The sequence below is a fragment of the Lissotriton vulgaris genome, chromosome 6 (assembly GCF_964263255.1).
Source record: "Lissotriton vulgaris chromosome 6, aLisVul1.2, whole genome shotgun sequence".
Lineage (NCBI taxonomy): Eukaryota > Metazoa > Chordata > Amphibia > Caudata > Salamandridae > Lissotriton > Lissotriton vulgaris.
Genome location: NC_141694.1, coordinates 525,719,063 through 525,745,728, shown reverse-complemented (window position 1 = coordinate 525,745,728; position 26,666 = coordinate 525,719,063).

The following is a 26,666-nucleotide window of genomic DNA, read 5'->3' as shown; positions in this document are numbered from 1 at the left end:
AATCTGAAAGAAAAGGCCAAATCTGTTTTAACGTGAATGCGGAACGATAGCGACTAAGGTTGGGAAAGTTTAACCCTCCTTGGTCTTTTGTTTGTTTAAAGACGGGCGAGAGAAATCCTCGCCTTACGATTATTCCATAGGAATTTAATGAGGGTTTGATTAATAGTTCTAAAAAAAGCGAGTGGGAGGGAGATGGGAAGCATAGAAAGATAGAAGTTGACTATAGGGAAAAGCATCATTTTAATAGTTGAAAGCCTACCCCACCAGGAGAGGAAAAGAGGGGACCAACCTTCAATGAAAGTAGATATCTTTTTCAATAAATCTGCAAGATTAATGTTAATGGTTTCTCTGATGGTGTTCGCATAGAGTACACCTAAACATTTGATTTTGCAGGGACTCCATTCAAAACCAGAACCTTGGAACATATGAGAGAGGCAGAATTTATTCAAGGGTTGAACTTCGGTTTTGTCAATGTTTAATTTATAACCTGAAACTGTAGAATAATCATTTAATAAGCAAAACAAAGCAGGTAAGGAGGTAGACGGGTTGGAAATATAAAGAAGAATGTCATCAGCGTAAACAGTATATTTTATATCAATGTTCTTAAAGGTAAACGCAGTATAGGAAGAAGAACGCCTGATTTTTCCAGAAAAAGTTCTAAAGCAAGAATGAAAAGAAGAGGGGAAAGGGGACACCCTTGTCTGGTGCCTCTGTGAAGAGAAAAGTAGTCGGATTGAGAAACATTAACACAAATGGAAGTGGAAGGGGCAGAATATAGCAGTTGAATATGCTGAATAATGTGAGGACTAAAGCCATGCCAACAAAATGCACTAAACATGAAATCCCAACTCACTCTATCAAATGCTTTCTCAGCATCTAATGTTATAGCCACGACTGGGGAATCCATTTTGGAAGTGAGGTGAATGATATTAAGAAACGTTCTTGAGTTGTCCGTAATTGATCTACCCTTAACAAATCCTGATTGATATATATTAATGAGATCCGGAATAACTGTATTAATACGAATGGCGAAATGTTTGCACACATTTTACAGTCAGTAATAATTAAGGAGATAGGCCTATAATTTTTGCACATGGAAGGGTCTTTGTCCTTTTTAGGAATCAGGCATAACATTGCTTGAGTGAAAGAACCGGCCCATTTACCTGTATTAAGAAAATAATTAATCAATGAGAGTAGGTGGGGTATTAATGTGGACTTAATGTGTAGGTAGAAGCGTACAGTGAAACCATCTGGACACATATTATTATCTTTGGGTAGCAATTTGATAACATTCATTATTTCTTCATCTAATATAGGAGCATCTAGGGAGGAGAGATCCAGAGACTGGTCAGAAGACTTGGAAATGGATTGAAAGGAGTCAATTTGCAAAGAGGTCGGAGTGGATTCTGGAGTGTATAGGGAGGCATATTATTGAACAAAACAATCAAGAATCTTATCATCAGCAGAGTGACACACTCCCTGAGTGTCCTTAACAGCAACGACTTTGGTTTTCTGCTTCTTAATTTTGAGATAATTTGCCAAAGATTTACCTGCCTTGTTCCGTCCGCCGTGCATTTTTGCATTACATTTGAGAAGATTGTTGCAAGCAGAGTCCCAAGCATGCTTATTATATTGTAATTTTGCCTTAAAATAAAGAAGACAGGATATCTGTGGAGTTTGTTGTGAAATATTGATGTTTAAGGTCTTTAATCTGTTTAAGGACAAGGGAAGATTTCAGGAGAGCTTTCTTTTTCTTCTGGGATACAAAAGCAATAATAAAACCACGTGCAGCGGCCTTAAAAGCATCCCAGACAAAATGAAAGTAAGGTGTGGAATGAAGATTGTTAAGGAAGAACTCGTCCATAACGGATGTAAATTGCTCAACAAAGTGAGGGTCTAAAAGAAGAGAATTGTTAAAGCGCCAGCGACGGGAGGTGGAAGGAGGTGTAGGGTAATTCAGGTTAATAATGACAGAAGCATGATCTAAAATGAGGATAGAACCTATTTCTGAGTTAGTCATGAATTGTAAGGCATGCTGTGTAAGAAAAATGTAATCAATGCGGGAGTGGGATTTGTGAACTGGGGAAAAGGAGGAAAATTCAAGTGTTTCAGGATGGGAAATTCTCCATGTATCTATTAGACCTCTACAAGAAATGGCTCTGTAAAAGAATGTTTGCATCTTGTTGGGAACATATCTGGTTTGTGACTTACGATCTAGAAAGGGGTCCATTAGCTGATTACAATCACCAGCCACAATTAAATTATCAGCTGCATGCGAAGAGAGAAGAGTAGAGAAGTTATTCCAAAACACTAAATCAAGGCCATTGGGGCCATAAACATTACAAAGTGAAAATTGTGTATCATTAGCAGTAGTATTTAAAAACAACCATCTACCATTGTTATCATGAAACTCATTATGTAACTGAATGTTTAGCGATTTATGAAATATGATTACACCATTTTTATTATTTACTGCAGGAGAACAAAAAAACCTCTCCTACCCAATGATTTTTATCCCCAAATATCAGTCGTGAGGAAGACATGAACAGAAGTAATAACATTAAACTCCTACATGCTATGCACCAGCTAACAGAAATTAATTCTTTCCAGAACCTACCTTAGTCACCTAGGCATCTACCACAAAAGCAAAGAGGGTTCTCCTGGAAAAAGAGTGCTTTCAGTCGGAGGGAATCCAAGTTGAAATGGTCCCGCTTCCAGCCTATCCAGCTCCTTTTGTTGCAGAAGGTCCTGAACAAATGATGACCAAATATGAGAATTCTAGACATCCATATTCAATAATGGATAACCCAGTAGGGAAAATCTCAACCGTTATATCTTTATGTCAACAAATCAAGACAAGGCCAGACAAAATAGGCTGGCTAACTGAAGCTCTCCCAAAATCCCAGGAGACAAATCTTATAGAATTAATGGAAAATACACATATAATTTACCTACACAAGACTTGGGCATTGTAACCTTTATCTATTAATGGCTATGTAGGCTTCTATTCTCCACAGTAAAACCGAGAAAAGTAGGTCACCCGAAAGGAGGTTTAGCTATATTTGTAGCACCGGCTCTACCAAATGAAATAGAACCGATTATAACAAAGGATGAAAACATTTTAGTTATAAAACTCAAAAAATGGCATCAAAATGTAAAGAATCCTCTATTCTTGATAACTCTCTATATTCCAGCAAGCTCAAGAACAAGAATAACAATGATTAATGATATACTGTATTTAATCATAGAAAACCCACAGGAGGACCAACTTACATATATTGTAATAATGTGGGACTTCAATGTCACTATATTAAAGATAAAATAATGACAGTGTAGGACTATAATTGGGCAGTCCTAATCCAGAACACAAGAGATTCATCTAAAAGACCTTGTGATTCCAAAGCTATTTCCTTAATAGAATTCTTAACCGGCGATATCAGCAAGACTCTCCTCCAGATTAAACTCATTGCCCCAAGTTTTCGAATTCCATTTTAGATTACAGGCTAGTATCCCTTCTGCTCATACAATAAGCGGTATCTTTCAGAATACAGAAGACAACTAAAAGTGATCATAGACAACAGTAATACAAATTAAGGCTCGAAATTATTTTCATCAAAAACTGCCTTCTGTTCCTGGAGAACTTAGAACTATCAACTATAGGAAGCTGATATGGTTGGAAGATACACGAGCAAGAGGACCTATCAAATCCAATAGCAAAATGGTCAAAATTCACTGAGAAGATAATTGCTAATCACCAAAATACCAGGAATGTAAAGTTGAGCAGCAATAAATACCACTTGCATGCCCAAAGGAAAATCAAAATATCTGCATATTGCGTGCAATTAAAACAGAGTGGAGTTGACGAAGAAGATTAGTTAAGAGATTTCGGGGAATTAAGCATAATATAGAACTTTTAATGTTATAAATAAAAACTACAGAAGGTCAGTATGGAAAGAAACAATGAGGAAAAACGAAACTTTTTGGGAGTAAGTTTCAATTTTTTTCTAAGAAAAGAAATATAAGAGATTTATGGCAATTAATTAACAGCTTAAACCGATGAAACATCTCGAGCAACCAGCTCAGATTTTCCAGAAGATAAGTGGGCAAAATATGTGACAGATTATTTTAAACAAGCTCCTATTTGTATACAGCAATATAATGAGAAAATAATACAAGGTAGGATACAAATTTCGGCTCTTAATCAAGTTACGGATGATCAAATCAATAAAGTAATACAAACAAGTAGGACTGGTGGGGCACCTAGACCCAATGGGCAGCCTCAAGCACTTTTTAAATCAAATACACTACTTTGGTCAAAGAAGCAATTTCAGGTATACAACTACGCCTTGCAGCAAGAAACGGTTCCGGACTCCTTGAGAGGAGTGATAATAAACCTAATTTTTAAGGAGGGTGATAGGCAATACCCAGAGAATTATGAGCTAATTACCTACTAGCCAAACAGGGTTTTCCAAATCTCAAAATACGGAAACCAACTACTAGCTGTATCAATAATAATTGATACAATGCAAAATAAGAACCAGCCACTTTATTTGTGATATGTGGTTTACAAGTTTTCTTTTGACTCTGTGAAGAAAAAATCTCCTATGGCACAATATATCCCTTTGAGGTATACTGCCTTCTATCTTAAAGGCAATACTGCTACTATACACAGATACCTGGGTGAGGGTAAAAATAGGAGACAGAACTAGCCTATCAAAGAAAATAGAGACACAGCAGGCCTAAAGCAGGGCTGTGTCGGTGCACCATACCTATTCAAACTATTTCTAGCAGATCTCTTGACAGACCTAGATTAAAAAAATTCCCACCATCCAAATTTGGGCTCTATGCCCCTACCTAATCTTTTATATGAAGATGATGTCATACTATTAATACGGACAAAAAATGGTTAACAGATACTCATAAATTAATTTTTTTATATATTTCACAAGAAATGGTTTGACATTCAACTTAACGAAAACTAAAATTATGGAAGTTAGCACAAAAATAAAGAAGAAGTACAAATGGTATTTAGGAAAAAAGGAGGTAGAGCAGATAACTACATATAAATAGCCGAACGTCCTTTTGGATTATCGGGCAACCTTTATACCACATAAAATGGACACAAAAAGAAAAGCTATCTCCTTAACTCAAGCTTTTTGCATTTTACAAAGAACTCTAGAAGGCCCCAGCTATGCACCACTACTGAAAGTGATTTCAGCAAGGCTGTTACCAGCTATTTCATATAGTAGTTAAGTTCTCTGTGGCAGGGATCCTGGTCTCCTAAATTTGATCCTCTCCGAAGTATTCAGAACACTTTTCCATCTACCTCTGAAAGCATTGCCAGCACAAACAAGTCTGGAATTCAGTCTCACTAATCAAATAATAGCAACGATGGGGACATACATGAAAACGTGGAATAGAATAAGAACTGCCTCCGAAAATCATCTGTGTAAAGCCTTGTGGAAAGAGATGCAACGGAACAAAAAAACTCCAGCCAACATTTTCTTACACACAGAAATAAATGAATTAGACATTCAATCAGTATGGGCAAAATCTCTTCCACATACAGTTTTTGAAAAAATAATTAATAAGATAACAAAGAAAGTATCTGTGTTAAATGATACATAAAAATTAGCCATTAGATCCCATGCCTGGTCAGTAATTAATTAATACAAAAACCTTAAAATTCAACCGTACTTAGAAACTGGCTGGTCCCGAAAATTGAAAATGGACTTTATGCGCTACTATTTCTGCAGAACCCCAGGAGAAGAACTAAGGCATCTACAAGAACATGCTGCAGACTTTACAATAAAGGGGTTTAGAATATCGTCCACATTGTGTGTGTATGTCAAGGATTGATAAAAGATACAAAATCATTTTTGAAAACTTTTTTTTAATGACCCGAGAACTCACACCTGCAGGCAAGCTGTCATTGCATGCTTGCGATCCACAGACCCAAAGGTCCACTGTCGATATACAACATTTTTAAATCTGGTTGGAAAAAAGTTACTATTATGCCTAATAGACTACTTGTTGGTATCAGTGATTGTATAATATATCTGAAGATTGGGCTGCTTTGAATTGAGTAGAGTGCATATGCAATGTAAGGGACACACAGCACCTTTTAATACTTGGATCTATGTGAAGAGATCTTATTTTTATATGCAATTGGTTCATTGCTTTCACACTATAAATCCCCTTCACTCTCGAATCCACCTAATGTCATTTGAATTAATTTTGGGGTATCCCTCCAATGACTCTGCATTATGCACTTTCTCTCTGGCACTATAATGACATTGATATACCTTGTCACTTACGAATAAATTATCTTTTGAAATGTACATTAACCGATCTACCTACTTTTTTAATAGTGTGTTTCTGATTTTAACTCCTGTTGTTTATACTAATAAGGTGTTTGTTGGTTATGGTTTTAAATAAGTATACAATAAATTAAATTCATTCATTGATAAATTCATTCAATTCACTCAAAAGAAATGAAATCTAGCTCCTTGACAAATGTTGTACTTTTTCTTGAACCAAAGTACAGTTTGCTCAAAGATTTGATTGTGCTATTCTGCTATGATCCACTTGGTTGCACCTCTGACCGGTAATAACACAGAGAGAGAAAAAGCCTGTGTAAGTCACCTATGGTAAACAGAATCTAAAGCTCCCCAAAATTAATAAAATCTAGTTCCCTCACAAGTCTGGCTCGAACCCAAATTTATAAAGATTTTGACCAAAGTATTCTCTGGGACATCACCATAACTGGGGTTGAAAATGAAATCCCTTCTTTATACTTACTTGAAGACTAAAGTAGATCTTGCAGATTGTAAAAAAACAGATACAAATTATAAATATACCTGCTGGTATAGATTGCATTCGTTGTGACACCTCTCAAATTCCAGCAAATGATTTCTTCCTCCTGAATTACTGGAAGGGAACCTGTATTACAAACAGAAGGAAAAATCAGACCTAAACCACATAAGCATTCCAAATTCACAGATATATACCTTTATGCCCACTCACAATGATTGGTCTTTTAACTAAAAGTATGCAGATTTTGCCGTACATATTTGCCGGATAATTTCCATGGGGCTAAAATGGATTTGAAATTTCTGAGCATACTTTTATTTCCCTGGTCAATAGAGGAGACTTTGTAGAAAAAAGAACCTACAAGGACACAAATAATACATATTTAAAAAGGAACAACAAAAATATATTATAAAAATCCCATAGCAAGAAATCTAGAGCTATCAGAATATGTAGTCTTTTACCTGGATGTACAAATGCTGGTCCAGCTTGACTGTGTAGGACTCCAGAAAACAGAACTGCTACAATATGGAAAGAGCCAAAATGACATCTAAATGTTGCTTGCTTTAAGTACCCTTGCAAAACCTCCAAAACAGAGCATATAGCTCAGTCACAACAGCTGATATTTTCCTGGAAGTATGCCCCTTTTCTCCAAAGTATTTCACAGAATTATCCCTGGAGGGACAGAGTGCTTTTGATTTTTCTGTGGATCTTTGTCAGCTCCTGATTCACATGGGATAGAGGAATGGTCTAGTAGAGAAAATAACCTGTAGAACATGTAGAAAGAAAAAAATACTTGATTAGGACTTATCAAAGACTACTCCCCAAAAACAAAAAAGGGATAGAGGAATGGGCTAGTAGAGAAAAGAACTTGTAGAAAGAAAAGAATACTTGATTAGGACTTATCAAAGACTACTCCCCAAAAACAAAAAAGTTAACTCACACCAGCATAATTTGCTACCATTTGCCTAAATGTATGTACCTGTTGCCTAAAGTCCTCACTAGCCTATCTGCACAAGATTAGAGCGAATCTCATTATTTTCTACGACATTCATGTAGATACTTCTACTATTCAAATTAATTACAGAGGCCCTAGAGAATATAACCTGTACCAATAGAAAAAAGAAATACTAAAAACAAAATTGTGAAAAATCGAGCACCAAGTATAAATACTAATTCTTGTAGTATATGAGGTCTTTTAACTAAATATTTGCAGTTTCTGGTCAAACTCTTCACTTGGTTTTCTCAAGAGGATTGAGTAATGTTTGGTAAAAGGAGCGGTTTTGAAATGAATGTGGCATCTTTTATCAGTTATTCTTGTAAATCTTTTTTGAATTCACAAATTGGGAAAAGGCAGCCTGAGGTGTACATAATGCTGAAAAAATGTATCCATATAATCTAGTATGAATTTTTTTTCCACACCCAGCAGTTAATAGTCAAATACAGAAAAACACAGGTTTTTCATACCTGATGCTGCCTTTCAGTCTGGGCCGTGGAGAGAATGAGGATCACTCAATTAAGAGATCTTGCATCAATGCACTTTATTTTGCAACTAAGTCAATAATGTAATCAGTTTTCAGTCAGTGACTCGCAAAATAGCATTTGTGCATGCTATTACCCTTTTCTTCCGGCCACAAAAGGGAGGTTCTCCAGTTTGCGGCTGCAAAAAAGGGTTGTACATCTGGCCCATAATGTGTTGTTTAAGAGGTTGGTCATATTTTGACAAAAGAAGGATGAGTTCAAGAAAGTTCCCCTGATCAAGCAAATCATTATCAAACTCAAAATCACATTCTGATTTCCCCCGATAGTTGAGCCCTCTTTTACCAATCACTTTAATAACTTCAACTACACGCTCAAATATTTCTCTCCTCTTTCTCACTTGTACTGCACGAGTTGTTGTCTCTCAAGAGAAGGCAAAAGTTGGTATGTCAACTCCAGAGATGGTCATCATACATGAGTCAGTGCATCTTTTGTTGAATTGGGATGCCTCATGCTCTGCAATGAACATGTACAAGTGCCTAACATTTTTCAACCGTCGAATAAAAAGACCACTTTGCTAAATGCCCAGCAAACTGTGCAAAAGAAAGCTTTTTGGATTTCCAAAAAGCTTAACTAGTATTGTGTACTCACATCTTTTCTCATGAATACCAACTGCCCATTAAAATGTTGCCTTTCGGAGGGTTGGATCAGGTGATACTGAAAGACTGCAGAACGCTGATCATGCTGTGGCCATTGATAGTAAAAATCAACTATCTGTGCCTGGTCCATTCCTTGTGTTTTTGTCATATCTTAGATCCTGGCTTTTGGCAAATTCATTAAGATTAATGCACATCTCCCTAACACAGTGGATTTGGTTGTTTCATCTATTTGTGTGACCTTTGCACTGGACTCTGTTGGTCCTCCACATTTGCACAAGTGTTGCAGAAGTACGGATTTGCAAGTCCTTTTCACTAGTGGCAACTTTAGTTGCATCAATATACAGTACTCCTGCTTCCTCTAACTTCTTAACTGTCATTCTTTCAGAATCATGTTGTTCAATCATTTGCTTGCAAGTGGGACCTTCTGTCAAAGTAATGACCAAAACATTTGCACCTGAAGATAGAGGACCAGCTACAGTTGTTTAGGCATTGTGATGCAGTCTTCTGGTCTGCATTGTAATCATGTTGAAAATATCCCTTTTTCTCTCACTTCTTCTTCAAGCTATCTTGTCTTTTTATTTTTCCGCACCCCCTTTTCTCCAACATAAAAATGCTATTATTTGTGTCATTCATTTAAGCTTAGTGAGAACAACCAGAATAGAAGAACACTACTAACAAATAAATGTTCTTGGACTTCTACTGCCATGTAGTTATTTGCTAAACATAACTTGTATATTTATTTTTACAGCTTTACATTTTTTGGTAAGAATACGTTGCAAAGAAAGCACTGTAGGCCAGTGATGCTAAAAGAAGGGACGCTCTAGCCCAGTAATAATCAAAGAACGGGGCAGGGGCCACATGCGGCCTTCTTTATATTAACTTGCTGAACCCTGGTCAAGAGCAGCACTGGGCTGCTCTTTCCTTTCCTACTAACATTAAAATATGCTAAATAAACATGCAATAATTTATTTAAATGTTAACTGAAGTTAAAGAAAGGAAGTAAATAGGGTATCTTACACCACTCAACATAGATGCACCTTCATTTTTAAAGTCATGTTGATGCAAAAGTATAAAAGTATGATAAAGTCTGTTCAAAATTCAAGTAGTGTCTTTCATTAACATGCAGAACCGTTTCACCTTAGTACATTAAGTATATCAGTGCATTGAGAAGTATATTCATTCTTCTGTCCACTCTGATAACAATGCCAGTAGTGTACTAAGAGGCAAATCAGTTGTTATACTTACTCTTTAGCTGACCTGGGTGTCTATTATACATTAACAATAGTATACTTTATTAAATATCAAACACAGGAGAAGGTTTTGTACAGCTCCCATCCTGAAGTCATGTATTTCGAGGTCCTCATGTGTGATAATGAAGAAAAAGATGTGAAATAAAACAATTGACTAGATTCACAGAATCTGATTAAGTTGAGAAGTCGGTATTATTTCCAGGTTTTTGGTTTCCCATTGTGCAAATCAAGCACTAGATGTATACTCCTCACTTCCCTTACACTCACCTTACCCCCAACTGCCACCCTGCTGGTATCAATGTGGCCCATGGTCACATCACAGACCAAACGTTGTGACTCCTGTGAAAATGTTTGTGAGCACCCATTTTCAATGCTATGAAAACATTCCTTGGGTGAATTGTGTACATTAAATTGCAACCACATTTTACATGGAATTCTGTGTGTAACCAGCCTATTTCTCAAATTTGTTGTAGGAAGTTGAGGGGATTTGGTTGATGTTTAGTGAGCTAGCACATAATATCACATTAAACCACATGTGCATTGTATTTTCAATTGTAGCTTGAGTTATGTTTACTAACACCATTCTTACAGCACCAATGAAACCAGATTCATTGTTTTGCAGATTTTCACCTTTGCAGTGGATGAAATCTTACAATACCCTGCTTATTTCTCTTCCTCACATTATTCCTCTTCCCTGCCTTGTCCCACCTCCCCTCTTTCTCCTTGTGCACTACTCTGGTAAGACAGTGATCCTCAGTTCTGCTCAGTAGTACCAACTGGAGAGTTGAGGGAAAAGAGGAGGTGAACAGAGAGGTAAAGAGACAGTATAATGAGAGAGATAGGGTAGAACTAGAACTGAGGTAGTTATATGCATGAGGAGGAGAGACATAATGCAAAGACAGAAAAATTGGGTAGCTAGAAGAAAAGATACATAGCTATAGAAAAAGGAAGAGGTAGGTTGATAATGAGTGTAAGAGATATAGGACATTCTTTATGTCATAGAAAAAGACATGCCAACCTGCAAAGTTAACCACCTTCGCTTTTCCAAAGAGAATATGTATCAAATGCCACTAAGAATTCAGAAGAAACCAAAAACACCCTCCCTTCTCAGAATCATGGTTCAAATGACCTGCAGATAGCTAGTGATATTTGTTTGAATATTCCATCTGTGTAACATTCCTGCACAAATTCACATGCCCTTCCATATGTAAGACACATGATATAGCACCAAATCTGAAGCATGTTCTCTGGGCACATGCATAATGACAAAACACAACGAACCAGAAAAAAAGATGTGCAAATCCAAAAGGCCCTCCTTTTGCAGATAGAATAGAGCTATGTGTTTGGGCATATCATGGCCTAACCCCTTAAACAGACCTGAGGCAATTATCTTGCATAAAACTCCTCTATGGACATTAACCATGAAAAACATAGAAAATCAGCAAAAAGGACATATACCTCACCAAGTTTGCAAATTTTGCTTAGGCCTTGAGCAGCACCTAGCTCAGATTGAGGCTCAAACAGTTCACTTTTGAGAAAGCATGTTACAAAAAGTCTTAAACATAGCCTGAAATTAACACGCACATATGCTGGCATATTCCAGCATAGAACCTAAAACAGAGTCCAGTCAGAACAACCTAGAAACTACAGCCAAAAACAAACCTAAAGTTACTAATTACATAGCTGCCAACTGTTGCGTTTTTGCCGGGACAGTAGCTGCTGGCAGCGAGAATTACCGGGGTTTAGGAAATCAATAAAATGGGCGAGGGGGGAAGGAAAAAAATTGACTTATCTGACTGCTGGAACCCATCTCGCCTCGGTTCTCTTCTTTTACAGCAGGAAGCACATACTGGCTTCCCTAAGCCAATTACCAAACTGCTGTCATCATGGTGCAGAACATGCAAACTGTGCATGACTGGTTGGCCGGCCTAAGACAGCTAGCCAAACTGTAATGTGCACTTAAGTGCCTCAACTACTCCTCCCCTGCTGGCTGTGACAAGAGCCCAGCCATGCCCCGCCCCGGCATGCAAACCTCCCTCAGTAGAAAAATAAAATTATAATTATGTTGCATTATTATCATTTCATTTTGCTTTTTTTCCTTTTATCACAGCGGGCTGCACTCCTTGGCCTTAGCGGAGAAGCCACCACTGGTCCCTGGTAATTCACTACCTGGGAACTGTCCCGGTAGTTGCACTTTCAGCCCTGCCACGTATCCTGCATGGGATGGGAATTTCAAACTTTAGGCTAAAGTAGCAGAGTTGAATTTCCTTGTTTTATATCCCCGTTTAGAAAACGTGGGATCTATCCCTATAAATCTTTGTCACCTAAGAGGATGTTAAATACGTAACTTCACTTCCTTTCGATACGACAGCACCCCGTCTCGCGTTTATGGCCAACAGGACTCCGGTAAGCACCCTGCACGTTCTTTCAAGCCAAGCACATTTGGGCACGCACCATTGCATGTGAGCACAGATGTCACGTTTCAGTTTGGTTTGCACAGTGGTTTGATTTTATGCTCGTTTTCTGGGATGACTCCGTTAGGCTTGCCGCACGCTTTCTTAGATGAGCACATTAGCATACGAATAACAGCACGTATATTTAGATGTTGTTTTCTGAGTATTGCTGTCACAGTGGTTCTATTTTTAGCTTTGAGTCTTGGTATGCACGCTTTAAGCAACTGAGTGTTTTCACACTTGCACCATGTGCTTTTGTTGCGCGTTTTATTTTATTTTTCTTTGTACAGCTACCACACCATTTTCTCATATATGGCAATATATTTTGATTTCTGCATGGTTACTTTTGGGCACTGAGTGGTGACTTTTCATCACAGGTACTACGAGTGAAGTTTTAGGCACTTCTTTGCAATTAGCTTCAGTTTTATCAATTAGTGCACATATCTGGGCATTTCCACCCCGTTGTTTAATTGTTTGATGTTGCATCACAGCCTACAGGACTGTATAAGTGTTCAGAACCTTGTTTCTTTTGCTTTTAGAAACTTGATGAGGACCCCTGATGAAGGGTCGTGTTACTGACCCGAAATGCATTGAGTTGTTGATCGCATCATTAAAAGTAATCCCTTATTGGATTTCATTTCATCGGTTATGAATGAATATTCGGGAATACATTTCCTTGAAATCCAAATAAGTGTTGTATCAAAATGGATTTAATGGACTACAAATCAAGTTAATTTGTTGATAAGAATTGATTTTGTTATTGGTGTAGTGTTCCTGCCAGTGGAAAGGTGTTCCTCCTACAGACTTGTATACTATGAAGCATTGGTTGCCTTCGCTCTAGGCACAAGGCTTGGATGCACATTGGAGTGTATTTACCTGCATGAACTCTAGTTGAATCTCTTTAACACGTGTGCACACTGCCAACATTGTTCCAGCTGGCTGCTGCTAGCCTGCTCACACCGGAGGCATGTGATTACTGTGAGCTCTTTTAAGCCCCAGCTTCCTTCAGTCCAGTGTTGGTCATTGTAACTGCGTTCTGGTGAGATCAATACTTGTTTCCTAAGCATTTGATATTCCTGAGTTCCTGAACCATAGTTATTCTTTGTTCCTGTTCCTGGGCTTAAGCTATTTCTTGCTCCTGATTTGCACTGCTTGCAGTGCTCTCTTGACTCCTTGTTTCATGAGCTGTAGCTATTTCCTGTTTCCTTGACCTAGCACTGCCTGCAGTGCTACTTTGACTCCTGAAGCTTTAATAATTATGTTCCTTAACCAGCACTACATGCAGTGCTACCTCGACTCCTGAGCTTTAGTAATTCCCTGTTCCTGAACTAGCACTGCCTGCAGTGCTACCTTGACTCCTGAGCCTTAGCTCAATTCTTGTTCCTGCCCCAGCACTGCCTTCAATGCTGGTTTGTTTTCTGGATTCCTGAATCTGCACTATCTAGTAAACCCTTGTAGCCTACCCTTCAGTATATCCTTTTCCAGTCCCTGCTTTTCTTCCCATTTCCTTGATTCCAGTTCCTAGTTTGCTGTCTTGCTATTCCTGCTGCCTTGCTTCTAATTACCTTGTATGTTTGTTACTTACTTTCTGCCAAGTTTGTTCTGTGATTTCCGTCCTTTCCTATTAAGCAGTCTTCCTTGCTAGCTCCTTGTCTACTGTGCTTGTGTTTAGTTTTACCCGATTGTTGTTACTGCCTTGCATGTTCCTGTTTGATCACTAGGATCCGTCGGTATATCTGACAACCTAGGTGGTGTTTCTTGTTCACTGTGAGTATTGTCTTTGAATTACATGTATAACATCACCATATGTATCAGCTCCACAGACCCTGCCTTTGCATGCATATCCTATATGTGGGTATCTGCAGTCAGTATCTGTAACAGCAATTGTGGGTGAGGAACTTACTGAGCTTCAGTCTTACCGTGTGGAGCTCTTGAGTGCTGTACCCCACATTCCTTTTATTGTTAATGCTTATATATATATATATATATATATATATATATATATTACCTACTGGCGGTCGCCAGTAGGTAGTTATAGTTAGGATAATTTTCAATGTTAAATCTCAACATTCTATTTTGAATAACTTTGGCGCCGGTTGACGAATCTGCCTGAAATTTTCAGGAAAATGGTCTCATGGCGGTCCGGTCCTTCCCTGAAAGTTTGGGGGGGATTCGTCAAGCGGGGGCCGAGATAAAAGGGGGGTCCCAAAACGCGTTTTCCCCATGTTAATTTCCATAGGGCGGTCGATTTCACTTTTAGCCCGAACGGCTGAATGGATTTCCACCAAACTTGGCAAAATTGTAGGGACTGGTAGCCCGATGTGCCTTTGCTATGTCTCAAGATATGTGCTCCAGTGGATTTTGAGTAATTTAGGTTCAAAAAAATATATATATCTATAGGCGCTCTCCCGTGCGCGCACCCGAGTGCGCTCCAGGCGCGGCACGCGACTTGCGCGCAGGAAGCTGATTGGCTCTCAGTTGTCTGTAAACATTCTAAACAGTCCGGAGCGGCCGCCATCTTGTGTCTCGGTAAAATCGAGACACAAGGGGTTTGAAAAAAAAAGGGGCAAATGACCATAAGGGGGAAGAGTAGACCCCCTCTGACCCCCTAGGTTTGATGTAGGGACTAAAATAGGGTCCTGCAGGGCATTAAAATTTTTTTTTCGTTTTGCGCGGGGGAAGCGCATGGTACGCGCACCGGCGAAGCACGGGGAAAATCCAGGATTATATTTATGAAGGCCTTGCGCTGTTAGTTTTGCGCTTCCTGTGCGTCAATTTTTGTGACGCACCAGCGGTGTAAAAAAATGCGCATTGTTATGCAATATTTAAAAAGTGACGCATCTATCTAGATGCGTCACTTTTTAAATATAGTGCAACGAGGTACATTTTATTACACTGCTGGTGTTATGCGTCACTTTTCTGTGCGCACTCCTTATGACATTCCAGATGTGTCATATTTAATGTATGACGAATCATGTTGCAGATACAATATGGCGCAGAGTTTTAAAAAGTGACCCATGTACCTAGATGCGTCACTTTTTAAAAATAGCGTCAGGTATAATGCATGCAGAGGGGGTGTTCTCCCGCAAAAAGCTTTGTAATAGCGACGCAGTGAAATCTTTCAGATTTCACTGCGTCAGTTTTAGGATGCTGTTGCGTCAAAATCTTGTGCCTGCTTTACAGCAGGTGTTAGACTGAGGCAAGACCTTTCATATGCTGCTTTCCCCATTTGAAAGGACACATTACTGGAGTTGCGTCACTTTTGTGACGCACTCCAGCAATGCGTTACTTGGAATGTCATAAGGAGTGCGCACAGAAAAGTGACGCATTGCACCAGTAGTGTAAAAAAATGTGCCGCGTTGCGTTATATTTAAAAAGTGAGGTATCTAGGTAGATGGGTCACTTTTTAAAATCAAGCGCCACATTATATCTGCGTGAGGTATAATGCATGCAGAGGGGGTGTTCTCCCACTAAAAGCTTTGTAATAGCGACGCAGTGAAATGTTTGAGATTTCACTGCGTCACTTTTAGGATGCTGTTGCATCCTTTAAATATAGTGCAACGAGGCACATTTTATTACACTGCTGGTGTGATGCGTCACTTTTCTGTCCACAGTCCTTATGACATTCCAGATGTGTCATATTTAATGTATGACGAATCATGTTGCAAGGAGCTACAGATACGTCAGTATTTCTGACATATGTGTAAACATAAAAGTGATGCGAGGCCGGCGCAAAATTTTGACGCAATAGCATCCTAAAAGTGACGCAGGGAAATCTCATAGATTTCAGTACGTTGTTATTACCAAGCTTTTTGCGCGGGATTGCCCCTCTGCATACAATATACCTGATGCAGATACAATATGGCGCAGAGTTTTAAAAAGTGACCCATGTACCTAGATGCGTCACTTTTTAAAAAATAGTGTCAGGTATAATGCATGCAGAGGGGGTGTTCCTTGCAAAAAGCTTGGTAATAATGACGCAGTGCGTCACTTTTAGGATGCAGTTGCGCCAAAATCTTGCGCCTGCTTCACAGCAAACCTTTCACATGGTGCTTTTTCCATGTGAAAGGACACATTACTGGAGTTGCGTCACTTTTGTGACGCACTCCTGCAATGCGTTACTTTTGTGTTTACAGATATGTCAGAAATACTCCAGTTTATTCACTGTGTCATAACTTTCTTTTCTAACACTCACCTTCTTTCATTCCTCCTACTTCACTTCCTTTCACCTCTCATACCTTTCTGTTCTTTCTTACTCATTCTCCTTTCAATTATCAATGCACTATATTTCACTTACTCTTCATTTTTTAAGATTATAGCTCTTTGATGAGAATTGGAGGTAGTTCTGAAAAGAACTTTTGGTTTTCTTCTTTTAACTGAAGAGGAACAAAAACAGGGAATAGAAACTGCTCAACAGGAGCAAAAAGAAAAGAAAAAAATTAGGGGTGGGAAGGGCAGTGATGGTTCTCCAATGCCCGAACCATGAGCAGGACACTTTGCTCCCCATAGGTGAGGAGTTGATTGCAGTATCTGCATTTGACGACCCCATGGTTGAATGCAGGTTGAATGTTTGCTACCTGCCCCTGAGATTGTTCTCTTCCAGAAGAAGTTGCTCCTCCTGTTGATGTAGAGGCCCCATCTCTGGGAACCTCCTGTGCCAGAGCCCTGACACTTTCCCGGGCAAAATTCTGGGGGTGCCTCCTCTCCACATGTCGGATCATCGTAAAGTTCCCAAAAGAGTATTTTTTTTGGGGGTTACCCCGTGACAGGACCTGTTTGCAGATCCTGCACTCTACTTTTGGTGCATTCACCTTCTTCTGGCCTTCTGGAAACTTAAAAAATTTCCAAATGAAATGTTCCTTCACCTTTGGGGTAGGAGGCTCTTCATCAATGAAGTCATCTTCACTGCTGGATGGTCTGGCAGCCATGATGAATCCAGGAATATGGAGCAGCAAAAAAGGCAGGTCTTTCAGTCACAAAAGTGAAAGAAGAAGTGAAGGAAATGGGTGGGGATTTCATTCATTGTAAAAAAAAACTGTTAGCAACCAATGAAAAGTGTTATTTGAGGGTCACATGACCCGACGCGTTTACGCTGCGCGCTCCGGAGCACTTCCGGGTGCGTTTACGCAGCGCGATCGTAGGCGCTTCCGGGGCGCAAACGTGGCGCGATCGTAGGCGCTTTTCCGTGCGTTTATGCGCCGCGCACGTATGCGCTTCCGAGGGCACTTACGTTGCGCGCCGAAGTGACGTCATCAATCTTTTATAGAAATGCATAATCATTTTCCATATTAAAAAAAACTAATTTTATTTGTATGGTACGAAATGTTTTGCATTATTATTAACTTTTCATTCATATTTTTTTTTCACGAACGACAGTTGCGCTCTGGGTGCGCTTTCAGATGAGCTCTCGGAGAAGCTTACAGGAGAGCTTAGCTGAAAGCTTCCCGGAGCGCGCACCCAGAGCGCAAAAGAAAAAAATTATAAGAAAAAATGAATACTTAAAAAAAAACAGCAAATTGTAAAAAAAAAAAAGGTTAGAAACTCGATATACAAAGGAATTAGCATTTAAAAAACCTATGAAATTCACTGAAAAAACCATAGGTTTCACACCAGTTATAGTTAGGAATTAGCATTTAAAAAACCTATGAAATTCACTGAAAAAACCATAGGTTTCACACCAGTTATAGTTAGGAATTAGCATTTAAAAAACCTATTAAATTCACTGAAAAAACCATAGGTTTCACACCAGTTATAGTTAGCTGGAAATTTTACTGATATAAAACCATTGAAATTCCCACGTTATAGTTAGTCGGACTCACTATAACTTGCGCGTGCAATGCACTGCTGATGACATCACATATTACATCACTCATGACATGGTCAGTGACATCACTCATGACATCACTGATGACACCATCCTTGTGACACAGTGACAGACCTCCTTTCAGTGTAATGTAACCCATGAAACACATATTCAAAAATAGAAACTAATATTTTCAAAAAAGTGGATATACCCATACCAGTTACAACAACCAATTCAGTAATATCACCATCTAATACACATCCACTCATGTGTATGTATATGGGTTATTAGATATTTTTATTAGTATCAGTATGAGTGTCTATATGGTTTGGTGGGGGTATTACTTAGCACATAGATGCATGAGTGACTGACTCTTTGTTTGTATGTGTTTTGAAGACAACATATGTACAGGACTGTATGGGTGGATGAGTGTCTATATGTGTTTGTTAGTGAGTGAATGACTGTCTCACTAGTGTCTTTATCAGTAACTACATATGTTTTAATCTAGTATATATGAATATTGATGTATATAAGTGAGTATATGTGAGAGTAAGAGATTGTAAGAGTTCCTGTTTAAATAAGTATGTGTTTCTATAAGTGATTGTTTAAGAGAATAAATATGTGTAATTTTAAATAGAAGTAAGGTGGAAGTGTGTGTATAACTCTATATTCAAATAAATGGATGTCCAATAGTTTATTTGCACGTGTGAATATGTGTGTGAGTAACTTTTGGATGAATGTCGGTGTGTAACAGGATGTATAGGTGTATCACTTCATATGATGAGTGAGTATATGTATGAGTGACTATATAGAACTGTTGGTGAATGAGTGGATGTGTATATAGATAGTGGAATTACTGAATTGCTTGTTGTAACTGATATAGGTATCTCCATTTTATTAAAAATTTCAGTTTCTATTTTTGAATATGTGTCTCAAGGGTTACATTATAGTGAAAGGAGGTCTGTCACTATGTCACAAGGATGGTGTCATGAGTGATGTCACTGACCATGTCATGAGTGATGTAATATGTGATGTCATCAGCAGTGCATTGCACGCGCAAGTTATAGTGAGTCCGACTAACTATAACGTGGGAATTTCAATGGTTTTATATCAGTAAAATTTCCAGCTAACTATAACTGGTGTGAAACCTATGGTTTTTTCAGTGAATTTAATAGGTTTTTTAAATGCTAATTCCTAACTATAACTGGTGTGAAACCTATGGTTTTTTCAGTGAATTTCATAGGTTTTTTAAATGCTAATTCCTAACTATAACTGGTGTGAAACCTATGGTTTTTTCAGTGAATATATATATATATATATATATATATATATATATATATATATATATATATATATATATATATATATATATATATATATATATATATATATATATGAAAAATGCCTGTTACACCTTCAAATCTGCCAATTCGTTTTTAAGTTGAAAACGGCGTCTTGCCATTGGTGGCCATCCAGGTGGGTCAGGTTGATTGGAGGAAATGCAGTGTAGCTGCGTCGTCAAACTACAACTCCCAGCATTCAACAGTCATGGAAAGCCAGGTAAGTTACTCCCCCTGAAACCACTGTTATCTCGTGGAGTGCTGGATGAATGTGGACGCTTGCAAAACGAAAGGACTGTGCTGTTGCTGAAGTCTTCTCCTCTCCCGAGTCCCCAAACGTCTTGACCGCTAATGACTCCTGCAACGCTGTACCTGAAGCCAAGAATACCGTGATCCTGACTTCTCCGTGAGGTCACGGACTGCTGGGCTGCAGCGGAAGCCTTGCTGATTAGGAGAGCGGTGAGCCGGAGTGCTTCCAATACCTTGGATAATTGAAGAGAGTGCCGTAGCTGCCCTTGTGCCTCCGGCCACTTCAGAAGACGGGTCTGCTCTAGCGCGCCCAGGGGCTGACGTGCGATTTGAATGAAAAAAAGACGATTCCTGCATGAAAAACCGGAGAGACACAGCGGGGATTTCAGGAAAGGATTTATTCCAGCAGAGTGTGGCATGACGCGTTTCGACAAGAATGTCTTTTTCAAATGCCTGTTACACCTTCAAATCTGCCAATTCGTTTTTAAGTTGAAAACGGCGTCTTGCCATTGGTGGCCATCCAGGTGGGTCAGGTTGATTGGAGGAAATGCAGTGTAGCTGCGTCGGCAAACTACAACTCCCAGCATTCAACAGTCATGGAATATATATATTATTTTTTTTTGACCAGCAAAACATTATAGAAATTGCACTCCTGAACATGAAGCTTTTTGTTTTGAAGCGTCTTTATTGCATGGTTGAAACAGCCACCATCACCCACCAACGTTTCGAACAAAAATTTTTCTTTCTCACGGTATCGTGAGTCCTTCTTTACTTTCAGTATTTATAGGTTTAAGTTAAAAAGCCAGAACAGTGCATTCTGGTCCCTGTATTTTCATAGAGACATCAGCCTCATTGTACAATATTCTTTCTTTTTCAATTTGTTTCAGATGCAGCTTTATCAAGTAAATAGCATGCATGTCGCTCTTCCTGCATTTACTTTTTTGCATATTATGTCACATTTATCAAAAAAGCGATTATTTACGCATTTATTGTCATTTCCCTGAGTTGGATGCATTATTATAAAATTATTGTAACATTAGTTGTAGTCTATACAGCGGCATATTAGCAGTCGTTTTCTCTGCAGATATGTCTCGGTTTAGTACCCAAGATCTATTATTGGTCTGCAATGAGGTATAGTACCTTATTTTGACAATAATTACATTTACAACTCGTAGGGTCCTTATTCTTGACAATATTATAAATGAACATGCATTTCTTCATCCCCGTTCAAACCATACGGGGTCTTAGTTTTGCTAGGTTTGCCACTTGGATGGTTTGATACTGGCATGGCTGGGCTTTTCATTGTCTCAGGGTCCCAAATCAACATAATCACCCAAAGCCGGGATTTTTTCAGTATGTACTATGAACAGTAAACATAAGGGAAAGCACCTTAAAATGTGATCTGAAGCTGCCTAAATGATGCATCACTGGTAGTTAAACTAAAAGGCAGAAAATCTGTGATAAAAAATATGGATGTGTTTTTATATAGCGTACTCTTTAACTCTCATGTTCCCTTTGCAGAATCATAAAGCATGAACAAATGGTTATTTTGTATTCTTGTTCTTCCTTTTGACAGTTTTATATATTGTGAATTCAGGCCAAGACAAAGGCTGTTTGAGGGCTATTCATGAGCGCCATTTTACAGTATACAAGATCAGATTTTTTATTTAAGGGCCTGGGAGATGAAGTTATTTGCCCAGTATCACAGGATGTTGAGCAGACGCTGGAACTCAAACTTAAGGGGGATTAAGCATAAGACACAGCTGCTGGGCCATCCATAGGGGTGAGGGCTGAGGTGCAGATGGGCCAAGACCACAACATCACCTGGCCACCACAGCGAGTCCCCAGCCATGGGCGAGGTCTCAGATACAAACACTTTCTGGGCTTCATGGGCCCCAGGAGGCCGAGGTTAGATTGGCTCAAGAGCCTGCGCAACACCTAGCCCCCGGGGAGGCCAATTTCCGCACACAATCACCTGCTCCCCAGCCTACCATCAGAGCGATTGCTTGGTAGGGCAGGGGGTCAAGGAGAGGCCACAGCTGATCATTTCCCAAGGGTCATATCACAGAGCCCCCGCAGCGAGGCTGCTTTACAGTGCCTGTCCAGAGCCCTCTTGGGGCTGGGAAACAAAATTAAATGTGCCCACTGAGACACCGGTCCTATGGCCAATGCTGACTTCCCGATGTAAAAATCCGTCCCTGCTTCAAGGCCAATAAATAATGGATTCTACAGTGTTAATTCTCCATTTGAACTATGTCAAGGCCATCTGGAGCACCCAGGACCAGTGCAGGCATATCTCTAGCTTTAGGCCCTTGTCCTGCTGTTCTATTGCCACTTCCTTGCTCTTTTAGGCAGTGTCTTTACATGGGGTAAATCTCATTATTATCACCTCTAAAGACATAGGTGGTGCTAAAAGGTTTCTCTCTGTTCTGTGGCTGTTCCCTCTAGGTTGCCATGTCAACATATGGAGCCCCCTGCATGCTTGGCTTCTCTTCACTGGCTGGTGTGTGGGAATTGGGACAGGCCTCTGTAATGCAGGACTCACCCAGTGAGCAGCTGTTCGTGAAGACTCTCTTGTGTGGCCCAGCCTAAAACATTCACATTTTGAAATACTGACCTTAAAAAAGCAAATTATAGCCATTGTCAAAGACAGCTAAAGCACAAATGTGAAAAATCCTTTTCACAGGTACGGGTCTTTTATCTTGTTAAGATTTAGTGAGAGCATGGATTGTGCATTTCAATAACACGTTTGGCATGTATTTCATAGTTTTCTTTATGTTTTTCTTCAAAAAAAAAGAATGCCAAAGTTTATTTTCATTGATATTGATGTTTTGTGATAGGGACCGTTTCCTCTCCACAGATAAAGGACAGTTAATGTCTTGGTGTTTCAACAGTTTCTTACATTACTCGAAGGAACTTTTTACGCAATAAAAAGATTTAAAAATGTGTTGCATTTTCTGTCAGTTGCATTTAGAAGGAAAGGCAGCTGAGACGGCATATACGTTGGTCTTTTAAGTGAAATGTTTCAGCATTATACTTTATTCTTTGCTGCTGTTTTGAGGTGGCAGATTAAACATGTACGATTACATACTTGCCTATTTGTCTTTAATAGCATATATTTATTTTGGCTAAATCAAGTATGTTCGTCATTTCCAACCAAGTTTTTCATTACCTGTGGTCGGGACTGTCTTGTATATTTTCTTTTATTTTTTCCATGTTACTGTACCTTTATTTGTCATGCTTTAATCACTGTTCCTTTCTGTAAATCTTTTTCATGTGTTTCTATTGCACGCTTTTCTCAATATGTTACTGCATTGTTCATCAGCTTCCCTTACTTTCTAAGCAAGTTGTTCTATTCACCTCTTGTTCTGTAAAGTCTCACATACATTTGCATGATTTTAGAGGCGAGTTTGCAGTTGGCATTGTGATTTCCCGTGGTGTGCTTGCAAACAGTATAATTCACTTGTTCATCTTGCTTTAGTGTTCATCTGGGCTTTTCGAATTTAATTTCAGCGTCCTTTTAACACGTCAGCTTTTTCAAATCTTTAGTGTTAGAGTTGCCAAGTGTATTCTGAGCATTATTTTACTTTAAGAAGTCAAACTCCTCCTGGCTCAACACCAAGGGATACAAATCTCACAGACCTGTTCTGAATACCAACTCCATAACTCTTTCAGAAAATAAACGTAGAACCTACTGAAAAGTTTGCCAATGTCTTCTATGATAAAACAGCATTTTTTCCATGAGCCCGTTGTTTTATGCTAACATTTAGTTTTGTTGAATAAAGCTTTTGAAAATTACTTTTGTCTAAAATATTTTTGATTACGAATTGTTTTCTTCTGTGTAGCCAGCTGAATATTTGTCTAGCTGGGTTACATTATGCTTCCAATATAAGTGACTGATCACCTCATACTAAAAAAAAAACATACCGTTTGCTTTGCTCAGTTGTATGGGATCATTCAGTATTTCACACCTTTACAATGCATCGTGAGGAAAGTCACAGAAAGCAACAATAAAATGCATTTCTGATTACCATGTTTGGAATTATCTCGGGCTACATTTTAAAATGTATTGCTATTATATTGTATACTTCATTTCCAAGAGGGTTCGTTAAGGGCGCTGCTGGAATCAGATCTCACTAACTAACTCTACGGAACTTCTATGAGGTCGATGAGATCTAATGAGAAAACTTGCATTCGGGCGTAACCGCAGATGGTGGGTTTAGTGAATTAAATTCAAATCTTGCGGATATGTAAAGAATACTGAGGAGCTGCTGGACTAAGAGGATCAGTATTTAGCAGTAACACTAAAGTCATCCTCTTTTTGTTGTCGTGCTGTGTGTGGTCTGTCCCTCTAAAACAACTCTCGTTTTTGTGACTGTACTCTTATCTTGAACTTTCCATTACTAAAGCATAACTTGGGTTTCTTTTGAGTAGTTTTCACAGAGAGCACTATATCATATTTAGCAAAAATAAATACAGTCATCAAATGCAGCGGTGAACCTAGAAAGTACAAGAATATTCACAAAGGGGATGCAATGGGTCTATCACCCCACACTTAGTCAGTCTTAGACAGAGAGTGTGGAGAGAATATGTATATGGTTAAATAAATCTAGCCCTCATAAAATCAAACCGTAGCTTCAGTATTCTTCCAGTTCTTAGCAATGACTTGGGATACTCCACGCGAGCTTCACAGTAAAGTAACATGAATCTGCCTTGGACGGAACACCAAATGTTTGCAAATAATAAAGGTTAATTTACCTGCCATTGTGACGTGACTCACCACTCTATGTGCTGGCCTACTCAAGTTTCCTGCTTTAGTTTTGATGACATTATTTTTGTATTAAATGTTTTGCATGATATCAACATTAATTAGTGTCCATGCAAATGTATTATTCATGTTTACGTTGGCCATACCTAATGTAGTGCTGATTTCTAAATGGCTAAGTTCTTGATGCCATCTTATTTCATATTAAGTGCCTTTCTTTATTTTTAGGAAAAGCTGGCTTCACATTTACAAGTTGCATGTCTCCTTGTTTCCATTGTCATGTGAAATCGTTTTCTTTGATAATTGTAGAATGTGCTAAATATGCACCTGCAGAGTACAGGCTGCCCAATGAATCTCATTATGTTGTAGATAACTGTAGGCTGGATAAACGTTAGAGAAGCCTCATTTTGAATGATCCAGAGAAAATAATGAGCTTAGTTTACCTTTGTGTGCTTTAACCTGATTGGAGCGTTTTATGGACCGTTATATGTAGGTGTAGCAATAGTTAGAATTGTGTAATTTTAGCTACTGCAATGTAGATGTGAATTCCAAACGTTTTGTACTTTCATAACTTTTCCCAGACATATCGCATACATGCTCTTGCCCACGTTGAGACCATTTAGAGCTCAGTAGGGTGCTCTCTTCATGGGAGAACCGATTTAATTAACTATTCCTCTTGAGACAACTTCATCTTAACTTTGTTCTCTTGCATATATGACTAATTGAGTTGAACTTCTTAACAATTTATGCAATAATTTATTGAATACTGATTAATACTTATTTGGTGATTTTGGATTTGTAAACTTTTTAACCTTTAATAAAGCTTTATAGTTTGAAAACGTAGCTACTTTCTGTCATCCTTATGGTGCCTAATGTGTTTCATGTTATTTAAATGTACTGATTTGATGACTAGCCTCAGTTGTGGTACAAAAGGGGGTGGTGATGGACGGAGCATCTGAATCAATCAAACACTCACACCCTGTCAAAAGATCTGGGTTTAATCCATCACCGTTCTTTAGCCCACTCTGCCACCCCAGTTCAGACATGGCTATATGCAAATCAGTCTGACCCTGTGCCTCATGGGAACAGTCCAGCACGAACTACCAAGCCATGTCTTCCCTGGACCGGAAACAAGCTTCCGAGGACCGGTTTCTGGCATGCCAGCCGTCTTCAGCCCGGCTTGCTTGAATTCAGTGGCAAAGTGAGCAAGGGACTCACGTCTGAGCATACCCTGCCACACTTATGGTGGCCAAAAGCGGTACAAAAGGGGGTGGTGATGGACGGAGCATCTGAATCAATCAAACACTCACACCCAGTCAAAAGATCTGGGTTTAATCCATCACCGTTCTTTAGCCCACTCTTCCACCCCAGTTCAGACAAGGCTATATGCAAATCAGTCTGACCATGTGCCTCATGGGAACAGTCCAGCCCGAACTGCCAAGCCATGTCTTCCCTGGACCGGAAACAAGCTTCCGAGGACCGGTAGCCTCAGTGTGAGCCTTGAATACTTAGAGATTGTTTTATGGTCCAGAGTTTGTGTGAATAAAATGCTGCATCAAAATTGGTAGTAGAGGATAGGTTCCACTGAGTCTTAGAGGATTTAAAATTGGCCTTGAATTAAAAAATGTGGCCTGACCTAATCTACATTCCCGAGCGTCCATGGCCCCATTCAGATTAATGATTTCTTATTGATGGCGTTGCCGCCTGAATGTGGTTGTGAGGATAAGTTTTCCATTTAAAATTGCTGAGGGTTGCGGTGTTTGAGGGATTTGCGATTTGGGGTGTTTTGTAGTTGTGGTGTCAAAATTGGGTCCAAATGGGCTCTGTTTTGGAGTTGTGGGTCAACATGTTTCAGCCT